The sequence below is a fragment of the Miscanthus floridulus genome, chromosome 1 (genome assembly GCF_019320115.1).
Source record: "Miscanthus floridulus cultivar M001 chromosome 1, ASM1932011v1, whole genome shotgun sequence".
NCBI lineage: Eukaryota > Viridiplantae > Streptophyta > Magnoliopsida > Poales > Poaceae > Miscanthus > Miscanthus floridulus.
This window is the reverse complement of record NC_089580.1, coordinates 138,293,088-138,305,271: the sequence shown is the minus strand read 5'-3', so window position 1 is coordinate 138,305,271 and position 12,184 is coordinate 138,293,088. Positions and strand designations below refer to the sequence as shown.

Genomic DNA, 12,184 nt, shown 5'->3' with positions numbered 1-12,184 from the left:
GAACCTCGGGAGAAAAATCACCGTGTCAACCTTGTTTTTCCCATTGGTTTGCATCCTCGTTACACAAGTTTGTATTTACTTTCATATACATTGAGTTTGTGTTGTTGCTTTCGTAATTAGTTAGCTTGTGTAGCTTGCTAGTTACCTTCTTGCTTGTGTAGCATAGAAGTGGCTCCCTTGCGTGGCTAATTTAGTTTGTGTAACCTTGTTAGTCATATTACTTAGTTTGTGTAGCTAAGTATTTGCGCTCTCTAATTTGGCATTGGTTGCTTTGTTGTTGAGCATTGCTAGTGAGCTTAGTTGGCTTTGTGCTTTTGTTTACTAGCATGTGTAGAAGCTCCCTCATTGTTTAAAGTACTAGTGGCATAGGTTTGTGTGACCTTACTTCTAGAATTGGTTATGTGAGCTTTAGCTAGCCCGGCACCTTTATTGCATGATTAGTATCTTTGAAAGGTGCTAGAGAACATAGATAGAGGGGTGTAGTCTTAGCTAGACCGATAGTTATAATTCCGCACTTGTTTCGGTTAGCTGACGCAATTAATTTTAGAAATGACTATTCACCCCCTCTAGTCCACCATCTCGACCCTTTCACCGGGTCGGACCGCCCAACGTGCCTTGGTAGCGGCCCAATCACGGCCCTAAGCATCGTGCCGGGCCAACTCGAGCCCGCTAGCCACCATGCCGTGCCGAGCCAAAACACCTTGCTTTGGGCCGTGCCCACGGGCCACGGGCTGCATGCCCATCTGTAGCCGGCGTGTTGGTGATGTTATGCCGGCACATACCATGCATGGTGCATGGGCATGGTGCAGAAATACGGCTGATGGTGTGTTGGTGATGTTACACAGTCTGTTCGGCTCGGGCTGAAATGATTATATACAGGCATGGAGCTAGCGGTGGGGCTAGGGGGGCTCCAGCCCCCCTACCGCTCGTGAGCAAATGAAGCCTCATAGAGCCGCTGTCTGAAATTTCAGCTATAGATGTACAGGTAGGAGGGGCTAAGATTTACTGAATCTCTTTTCTCGCTAATTGTCATTGTTTAGCTTCTTCTAAATTTTTTTCTAGCTTCGTCCCTGATCATATACAATGGTGAATTATTATTGCTGGCTGGACTCAGCGAACAGGCTGACAGTCACGCACAACACAAGCAACACAAATGCAAATCTGACTGATGCATCTGCTCTTGTTTTTTCGTCATCACAAACATCGTGTCCGCCTCAGGTCGCCGAACGGCATTCATTCCTACTGAGTACAGGCTACATGTAGTAGTACACTCCATTGGCTATATAGCAAAGATGTGCGAGCCGCATTCCAAAATTACTACGCGCTCCCCTGTTTTCGTTTAGAGCTTGTTCAGTTGCCTGTTTAGAAGCTTTTCTGTCGATGAAACTAATTTTTTTTCAAATATATTTTTCTAAATTGACCCAGATTATACTGTACTTTTGGAAAGCAGTAAATACAGGTTAAAAACGTCCGTGAAACAAGTCCTTTCCAAGGGCACTTCTGTCGCCTACCTCGCTGACGCTCACAAGATTGTGGATGTGTATATCCTGCCTTCGTTTTCGTTTACTTGCCACTAAATTTTTACTGTAGTAATTTTGACTATATATTTTTTTAACAAAAGATTTTTTTAGATACATCAAGTTTTCACATATATAATTCTTTATTGAACCTACTTCATTAGTGTTATACACGTTAAAGTATCTAAAATTTTTTTAGAAAAAAAAATATATGATTAAATTTGCTATAGTAAAAAATTACTGACATGTAGACACAGTCTAAGGCAAGTATATATAAACGCCGGAGAGCGCGCAGAGGGAAAGCGAGGAGAAAACAAAACACACACTGTCACACTGACAAACAAACAGGGGAAGAGCGGACAGAGGAAGGGAGAAGAGAGAAGGGAAGTGAACAGAGGCAGATAGCTTTTTTTCCCCCTTCACCTTCTTCCTTGATACTCCAGCGAGAACACCACCGAGTGCAGAGCAGCTCCAGGCATGGTGTTGGGCGTGGCCGGAGTGGCGGCGCTACTCTCGCTCTCCGTCTTCACTGGGGCCACCGCCGACACCAACTCCGACGACGGTTCGCGATTCATGCTCCCCTAGTTCTCCCATCTCTCCTCAACTGAAGCATATGTGTTCGGTTTAGCATGCCAAGAACACTGCCTTTGCCCCCTTGGTTCTGTTCTGTTCGGACTTCTCTCTATATGTTTCTTAGGGCATCAATGGATGGGACTGTTCGTGATGCTTCTTCCTCTTCAGTCTGCCGTCAGACTGCTAGAGTACCAATGGAAGAATCTGCTTCTGGTTTGGAGGCAGTAGTAGCAGTGTTGTGCATAAACGTTGCTCGTTTTCTATCTCATATGCGATGCGAGTATGCCACAGACGTTTCTGCTACAGCTTGTTCTGAGAGCATCCCCTTTCTTTGCTACGGACTGGGGAAAACACGGTCATTTCGAGTTACTATAGCGTTTAAAATCACTGTGACGACTTCTTTATCCACCGGGCCCATGGGAATGCCAAATTATTGCTGACCTGTTCAGTTCTTGTCTTCTTGATGTTCTTTCCAATTCCTTTTCTTTGACTTCTCCGCTTCAGAAGGCCAAACTTCTATAGGTATAAGTTTCATTAAGCTTCGGATGATTGGGAATTTGGTCTTGGACTGATACATACAGTGTCACAGGTTTGGCCGAGTGTTTCTCCATTTTGTCCTCGGCGTTTTAGTAGCTTTGTTTGTCCTATCCGGCTAACCCGGAAGAAAGAAACATGCCCAATTGTTTATTTAATTTTGCGAATGTTGCGGTTATTCAAGGCACCTTTTTTTATTGGATTGCTAAAAAGTTAGGTTCTTGGTACTGCAAGTAGGACTGCTACTTTTGACTTCAGAGTAGTACTACTGTATATGCTTGTTAGGAGTCTCAGATGATGAAAAGGTACAACTGGGATAATACTCCCTCCATCAAAAAAAAAAGTGATGGTCTGTGATTTAAAATTTGTCCCAGAAAAAATAATGTTATGAGTTTTAGACATGCTGTTGTTCTACGGATCCGGCACCAAATTACCAATTGAGATGAGCTATTGTTTGTTGTCTGCCTTGGATCTCTGCATGCTTGCATTCAGCGCGTCTTAATTAGGAAGTAAACCACGCGACATCCCTTCTTTTAAGGGAATCATGTGTCACATACTAAGGGTGTTATGGACATTTTTCTTCTCCACTAATTTGTCTGAAAACTCCCAGAACGTCACTTTTTTTTGGACGGATAGAGTACTTGTGTTAGTTTCATTTACTTTTTTGAAAGGAAAACCTAGTATTAATAATTTTCATATTCATTGTCAAGAGGCTGTACTGTTGATTGATTGCTGAAAACTGACAACTTGTTGACGAATAAACACTCATCATGATATTTCCACCGGAATTATTGTTGTCACGCTATCTGAGTTGATGTTTCTGCCTACTCAGTGACTGCCCTCAACACATTCTACACAACCGTGAACTCGCCGTCGCAGCTGACAAACTGGGTACCACAGAACGGCGACCCATGTGGACAGTCTTGGCTCGGGGTTACTTGTTCCGGTTCCAGAGTGACAACAATGTGAGGTGACACTGAGAAGTCGACTTGATTCTGACATAAAATCCCGTTTAATCTGACATGCTAATTTCCTTCAGAAAACTGCCTGGTATGATACTAAAAGGGTCCCTGGGATACAACATGAATCTCCTCACTGAACTGTCTGAGCTGTTAGTGGAATCATCATCTCCCACACACTCAGTGTTTTGATGGTACACAGCGCTGTAATTTTGATCTGTTATAATTTTTGCAGTGACGTGAGCAACAATAATCTTGGAGGAAGTGATATCCCTTATAATCTCCCACCAAATCTTGAGAGACTGTAAGCTATTATTTGACCTTCACAGCTCTAGGACTGCCTTTTTTACCTTTGTCAATCATTCTTTAAGTGCTGACAGAACACTTGGCCTGCAGAAATCTTGAGAATAACAACTTCATTGGGACTTTACCTTACTCCATTTCACAAATGGCTGCACTTAAATATTTGTAAGTAGGCTATGCTTACGTGTCTTTCATAGTATGTCTCTTTCTAGGACATTGACTATATCTCACAATATAATGTTATATCACCCTATTTGGTTCAGAAATCTTGGTCATAATCAGCTGTCAGACATCAATGTTATGTTCGACCAACTCACCAACTTAACAATACTGTGAGTGCCTTTTTAGTTATATCTGAACAGAAATTTTATTAGTAAGCTACCATATGGTCTTATCTCTTCCATTTGAAGATTTTGACAAATAACTGGTAAAATTATTGTAGGGACTTCTCATACAACTCATTTTCTGGAAATCTTCCAGAAAGCTTCGACTCCTTGACAAGTTTGAGCACACTGTGAGGACATTCTCCTTATTCTTTTTTTCAAAAACTGCTGGCCGGATTATGCCAGGCAAATATATTGATAGAGGAGAAGGACATTCTCCTTATTCTTCATTAATCATTATAAATCTGTTATCCAAAATCCAAATAAGTACAGAAAACTCAAAATTACGATGACGAAATGCTATATCCTCAGTTATTTGCAGGACAACCAATTTACAGGTACGATAGATGTCCTCACTGATCTCCCTCTGACGGACCTGTAAGTTGGCACAATTACCACATGCTGTTGTATTACACAAATATCTTTTTATTAGTGATCCAATTATCAATATCACGTGCAGAAATGTTGCAAATAACCAATTCAGTGGGTCAATTCCTGATAAGCTGAAGACCATAAGCAATCTCCAGTAAGTAATTTTCACTACCACAGTTCCAGGTTACCAGATTGGTATTGTAATTCAGGTTTTCTGTTGTAGGACAAGTGGCAACTCCTTCAGCAACAGTCCTGCATCGGCAACAGCACCTCCGTCATACAATCCACCTTCACGACCATCACCTTCTAGAACTCCTAGTCATAGTAACAATAACAATAGTCCATCGAGAGAAAGTGATACCAGTAATGGTGGTGTTGGTGGTGGCAAAAGCTCCAAAGTAGGAGGTGCTGCAGTTGCGGGAATTGTGATATCTCTGGTGGTTGTCGGTGCATTGGTTGCCTTCTTTCTGATCAAGAGGAAATCTGTAAGGCGTCAACAGGGATGTGATCCTGAAAATAATAAGCATCTCAGCCCTCTTGCTTCCAGGAAAATTAAACGTAAGTCTATTATGACATCTACTAGTAAAAAAAATTAACATATAATCTAGCTGTTGCTTATTTGTCTTCTCTGAACAATGATTGCTGTTCAGAGCTGAGGCCCATCCGTACTGTCTTACTCTCACCCACTGCAAAGGAACTGAAGAAGAATGTCTCAATGAACTTGAAACCACCGTCAAAAATCGAGCTGCACAAATCCTTTGACGAAAATGATCCCACTAACAAGCCTGCTGCAGAGAAAGTAAACGTCTCTTCCATCAGGGCAACTGCATACACAGTGGCAGACCTGCAGGTAGCAACGAAGAGCTTCAGTGCTGACAATCTGGTCAGTGAAGGCCGTTTTGGCCGTGTTTACAGAGCACAGCTTTGTGATCAGAAGGTATGTTCAGTAACCTTTGTTTGGTCATTTTCTTTCCAGAGTGCAACACATTTTCAAGCTTTTTTTTCTCGAACAGGTAGGAGAGCCGCGTATCGTTATATTAAGAAATTTTCAACCTTCATTATCAAAGAATTTGTTTATTTTACCAAACCTAAGGGCATTGATTCTTAATCCATACTACTTTGTAACTTTGTAGTATCAGTGACTATGCTTAAGTAGAATTGATTATATTAAGCTCATGTAGGCGGTACCATATCGATATTCAAACTGGAGTTCACAAACTGTACACACCATGCAAATCTGTATGCAAGCGCTAATGTAGTACGAGAGCTTCACAGGATTGGTTATAGGATTTAGGGTTTCTAATTGCTAATCTCAAGGTCAATTTGATATCTTTTTCTACAATTTCGGTTCATATTCTACCATGTTATATTAACAGATACAGTAAAATTACCTTGCAGTTTCTATTAAACCATCCTAGCCTCAGTTTTTGGTCTGTACTTGTTCCAGATCCTGGCTGTGAAGAAAATCAATTTCTCTGCCATACCAGGCCACCCATCTGATTTCTTCATCGAGCTGGTTGGCAACATTGCAAAGCTAAATCATCCAAACCTCTCAGAGCTAGATGGCTACTGCTCAGAGCACGGACAGTGCTTGCTGGCATATGAATTCTACAAGAATGGATTGCTCTAGGATCAGCGAGGGCATTAGAGTAAGTCAGGCCATCATGTGTCTTTTGGTGGTGGGGGTGGGGGGTCTTGAACTGAATATGTGCTGTTTTCAGGTATCTGCATGAAACTTGTTCGCCATCTGTCATCCACAAGAATTTCAAATCATCTAACATAATGTTGGACGATGATCTTAACCCCCATATTTCAGACTGCTGGTTTGCAGACCTAATTCCCAACCAGGAACTCCAGGTATCAGTCTGTTCATTTTTGTTTTACAGGTGACAGGTCTCAAAAATATACAAATCTGATAAATGTCCTCTGATGCAAGTAATTTACAGTTACAACTTAATGTTATTGTTTGTTAACAGTTGGTTGGAATAGATTGTGGAAGATAAATCAGTGTTAAAAGCAGACTATCAGACCTTATTCTGATAAACGGACAGTGCTTGCTGCCTTACAAAGCAGATGATTTCAGTTTCTATTCATGAATTTTTTTTATCATTCTTATAGTATGCATTCTGAAGTTAGTACTGAATATATAATGAGCGAACTTTATTTAAAAATTCCCTTACACATTGACATCTTCAGGAATCAGATGACAACTCGGGGTATAGAGCTCCTGAGGTCATGTCCGGTCAGTATTCTCAAAAGAGCGATGTTTACAGCTTTGGTGTCGTCATGCTTGAGCTACTGACTGGACGGAAAGCATTTGACAGGTGAGCAACCTAAGGACTATAGCGCTGTGACCTACCCTATAACAAGATGAAACATTGAGTTTAGACTGAACGATAACTGTTGACTGAAACTATTTCAGCTCTCGGGCAAGGTCCCAGCAATCACTAGTCCTGTGGGCTTCACCGCAGCTGCACGACATCGACTCGCTAGATCAGATGGTTGATCCAACATTAGAGGGGCTGTACCATGCGAAATCACTCTCTCGGTTCGCAGACGCAATCGCTCTCTGTGTCCAGGTAAACCATCTCAAGTTTAGTTGCTATTATTCGCATCTCCAGCGTTTTGTACAGTGTTGCAGACTGATCAATTTCCAATTGCACAGCCTGAGCCAGAATTCAGGCCACCAATGTCGGAGGTCGTCCAGTCACTGGTCCGTCTTGTGCAGGGAGCAAGCATGGGGACAGCACTAGGCAGCGAGTGGAATTCTTGCCGGTTCGATGAATCTGGTGATCACACGCTCTAGGGGAAAATGATGTGCATTTCCTAGAGAGTCTGATGAGGAACTATAGAAGACTCACAAGTCATAGAAACTTGCAGCTTGGCATTGTTGTGAGTTGTGACGGTGTGACATGTGCCAGTGTCAGGTGAAATGTGACTTTTACCTATGCCATTTTACTATGAGTGCTTGTTTAGTTCCCAAAAACTTTCCCAAAAAGTGCTACAGTAGCCATCACATCGAATCTTGCGATACGTGCATGGATGCATTAAATGTAGACGAAAAAAAACTAATTGCACAGGTTGGTTGGAAATTGCGAGACGAACGTTTTGAGCCTAATTAGTCCATGATTGAACAATAATTGCTAAATAAAAACGAAAGTGCTATAGTAGTCGAATTCTTAAAATTTGCGAACTAAACACAGTCTGAGTCATTATGTGTTTTGTATGTAAAAGCAATGCCAGACCATCTGCAATGCCAGACCTGAAGCAGGGGTGGAAAGAAAGTTCCTTTTTTAAATATAGGCCTCGTTGGGCTGGTCAAGTAGCTGAAACCGGCTGGAGCTTTCACCAGCCAACAGGAGCACCATCAGCCGACTGATCCACCAAGCCAGTGAGTTCAAAAAAAAGGCACCACAACAGCATTAAATGCATTTCGATTTCAAATTCAAACACCTCCAGCTGCGTTTGCTGTTTCATTGAGCTGGTCTGCTTCATATCAATGAAACAGCTAAGTACAACACCATTCAAATACATGCTGAAACAAAAAAAATTCCTAACCATGGATCAAGCTGATGGTGGGCATAATTTCACCCAAACCCATCACATACAAAAGCACCAGTGAGCAGTCTAGCTTATGAGCTTGCCCAGGCAGGCTATTCCTTGTCGTTTCAGGGCTGACTGAGCTTTCCCTTGTTCAATCGAAGTAGCAAGGAATGAGACCACCACCTTTCCTCTGGCAAAACATGAAGTGAAGCAAATGAGCAACATAAGTAGAAATAAGTACACTACTTGCAGCTAGTGACCAGTCATGTTCATGTTCATGTTCATGTGATTACTGCTAAAACCAGAATTCTCATGTTGTTACTGCTAAAACCAGAATTCTCATGTTGTTACTGCTAAAACATGTTCATGTCAGCTCAATCCTGAATTGTCATGCAAAAACACACAAGGTGAGCAGGTGGTTGATCATCTCAGCTTGATCGCAAAGAGCACAGCAGCCAGGGTGCAGAAGACTCATCGTGCAAGCTGATCGGCGGTCCATTACCTATTAGGCTATTAGGAGTAAGTACCCACACAAACACTGACACTTTCCCAGTGCCCAAGATTTGAGATTGTTTCCCAAGGCCCAAGAGTACAGCTCCCTGAAATAAACCTCAATCATCTACATCTATCACTAACAAAACTAACAAGGAAAAAAAGAAACCATTTGAACTCTCGTTGATAGTCCAACACTTCTGTGAACAATATGTGCATGATGACACTCAAACTATAAAATATAGCCTTTTACAGTTATTGACCAATCTTATGTGTCGGCAACCGAGCAGACATGATCATGCTGTAACTTCTAAAAGAAACAACAGATGGTTGAAGTTTGTCTCTGGCATCATGACTTATCCATCTAGTTTTCATATTAAAAAAAAGCTAAGGAAGCATAGATAATGAACACAAAAGTTGTTAGTAATACCTCAAACAAATTTTTAGAAGTGGACCTGTTGCACCTTGTAGACAAGTACTTCACCTGCATGTGTACACATCCTCATTAGAGACAAACTAGGCAGCCATGATGAAAATTGCATGACTTAACTGATAACAACCACTAACCGAAATTGTTTCACTTACATTAGTCTTCCCAATGAGCGGGAGTCCATAGGTTATCCACTCATGGACCTATTCCATATCATTATGATCTCCCAATGCCATAGCTACCACTTGACTCAAAGGGCCAAGGTCTGTCGCCTGCCTAAACCGCCATTGTCGCTGCTGACCCTCCAACTCATGCACGTAGTTGTGCAGTCCACAAAGAGCAATAATTATCTGGGTTTGCTTGATCCCCGAATAGTGAGGTATGCCTTTCAACATGTGCCACTTCACTTTCGCTGCCCCAAATGTTCTTTCTATGACATTACGCAGCTTCGAATGGTGCCGGTTGAACAACTCCTGCGCATCTACAGGCCCCCTGGTCTGGAACTCCTTCACCCTAGTACCTCTTATTTGGATACGGCGTCAGATACCCGGGGGCAAAGTGCGTAACCGGAGTACCGGCCTGCATAAAGTCATAGGACATCATCAGTTTCCATCCGATTAGCTCCAGCATGACACAAGAAAACGAACTAAGTTCCAACTAACCTGACGGTGGATGTGGGAAAGACTCATCGGCTTCTGCCTTTCTTTTCACCCACATATAATGAGTAGAACCCTCTGTCCCCGCCCCCACATACAGTGAACCTCATGTCGAAGTCACATACCGCAACCACATTTTGGGTTGGCTTTCCTTTCCTATTAATGTGGTAGTCACGGACTCCTTTATCAACTATGACTTCTATGTGCGTGCCATCCATGGCGCCTATGCAGCCATCAAAAAACAGTGTGTACTCCACCAATGCAGGTGGCACTACTGAATAAGTAGTGTCCTTAGGCCTAATCACATCATCTGTAAACCTAGTCATGGCAGCCAGAACATAGGGCAAATATCTTTGAAAGGTCCTAATGGCTAGAGGGGGGTGAATAGCCTAATAAAATTTCTACAACAACACTTAACGAAATGGTTAGACAATTATAAGGCGAAGCAAGTGTTGTGCTAGCCTACTCAAAAAGCAAGCCACCTACCACAAGTCTAGTTTAGATAGTATCTATTCACACAATAGCTAAGATACTACTCTATGTTAGTGTGCTCTTAAAAGCTAACTAAAGAGCCACACCAACCAGGCAAGCAAGCTCTCACAACTAGGTACACTAAAGAGCTTGACAGCCTAGTTTACGGTAATATAATGAGAGCGATCAAGAAGGTTATACCTCCGTGTAGATGAATGAACCAATCAATCACAAGGATAAATAACAATGAAGATCAATCACCTCGGAATCAATGATGAACACAATCATTTTTTTACCGATGGTTCACTTGCTTGTCGGCAAGCTAGTCCATCGTTGTGGCGATTCACTCACTTAGAGGTTCACGCGCTAAATTGGCTTCACACGCCAAACCCTTAATAGGGTGCCACACAACCAACACAAGATGAGGATTACACAAGCCACGAGCAATCCACTAGAGTACCTTTTGGCTCTCCTTCGAGGAAAGGTCAAGAACCCCTCACAATCACCACTGATCGGAGCCGGAGACAATCACCACCCTCCGCTCGATGATCCTCGCTGCTCCAAGCCATCTAGGTGGCGGCAACCACCAAGAGTAACAAGCGAATCCCTACAGTGAAACACGAACACCAAGTGCCTCTAGATGCAAACACTCAAGCAATGCACTTGGATTCTCTCCCAATCTCACAAAGATGATGAATCAATGATGAAGATGAGTGGGAGGACTTTGGCTAAGCTCATAAGGTTGCTATATCAATGAAAATGGCTAAAGATATGAGCTTCAACCGGCCATGGGGCTTAAATAGACGCCCCCACAAAATAGAGACAGTTATACCCCTTCACTAGGCATAACACGGGCTTGACCGGACTGCTCCGGTCAGTTGACCAGACTGCTGAAGCCCCCAGTGTCCGGTCGCTCGCAGTCAGCCACGTGTCCTGACTTCAACGGTCATCAGTCTTGACCGGACACTGTGCTTGAGTTGACCGGACGCTGAACACCAGCGTCCTGGTCGTTTACAGTAAGGTAACAAAACCAATTTTTACCGACCGGACAGTGTCCTGGTCATGCTCGACCGGACCCTGCCAGCGTCCAGTCACACTGTGACTATTTACTGTGCTGACCGACAACACGACCAGACGCAACCCTTCAGCGTTCGGTCGCTGAGCGACCCAGTGTCCGGTCAGTTGACCGACGCCAGCATCTTTGCGACCAACTCCATTTCAGCTCTATCTTCTTCACCCTTGCTCAAATGTGCCAACCACCAAGTGTATCACCTTGTGCACATGTGTTAGCATATTTTCACAAACATTTTCAAGGGTGTTAGCATTCCACTAGATCCTAAATACATATGCAATGAGTTAGAGCATCTAGTGGCACTTTGATAACCATATTCCGACACGAGTTTCACCCCCTCTTAATAGTACGGCTATCAAATCTGAATGTGATCACACTCTCTAAGTGTCTTGATCACTAAAACAAAATAGCTCATATGGTTTATACCTTTGCCTTGAGCTTTTTGTTTTTCTCTTTCTTCTATCCAAGTCCAAGCACTTGATCATCACCATGGCATCATCTTCATCATGCTATGATCTTTCTTTGCTTCGAAACTTGGAGTGTGCTACCTATCTCATGATCACTTGATAAACTAGGTTAGCACTTAGGGTTTCATCAATTCACCAAAACCAAACTAGAGCTTTCAATCTCTCCCTTTTTGGTAATTGATGACAACCCTTATACAAAGATATGAATTAAAATTCAATTGAATCCATGTTGCTTATCCAAGCATATTTACTGTGTAAAAGGATATGGACAAGTTTCATGAACTCCATATGGTAGCAATTGCTCCCCCTACATATGTGCTAAGAGTTTGGATTGTAGCTTGCACATATGCTTAGATAGGAAATATAGGAGTCATTGTCTACCAAATGATGCTAAGGTATAAAAGATGGACCT

The 12,184-nt window shown here is 42.5% G+C and overlaps 1 pseudogene; it reads left to right on the top strand.

Moving 5' to 3' along the window:
- The first annotated feature begins 1,819 nt into the window (after positions 1-1,819).
- Positions 1,820-7,644, top strand: LOC136542269 (protein STRUBBELIG-RECEPTOR FAMILY 7-like; annotated as a pseudogene).
- Positions 7,645-12,184: the final 4,540 nt, after the last annotated feature.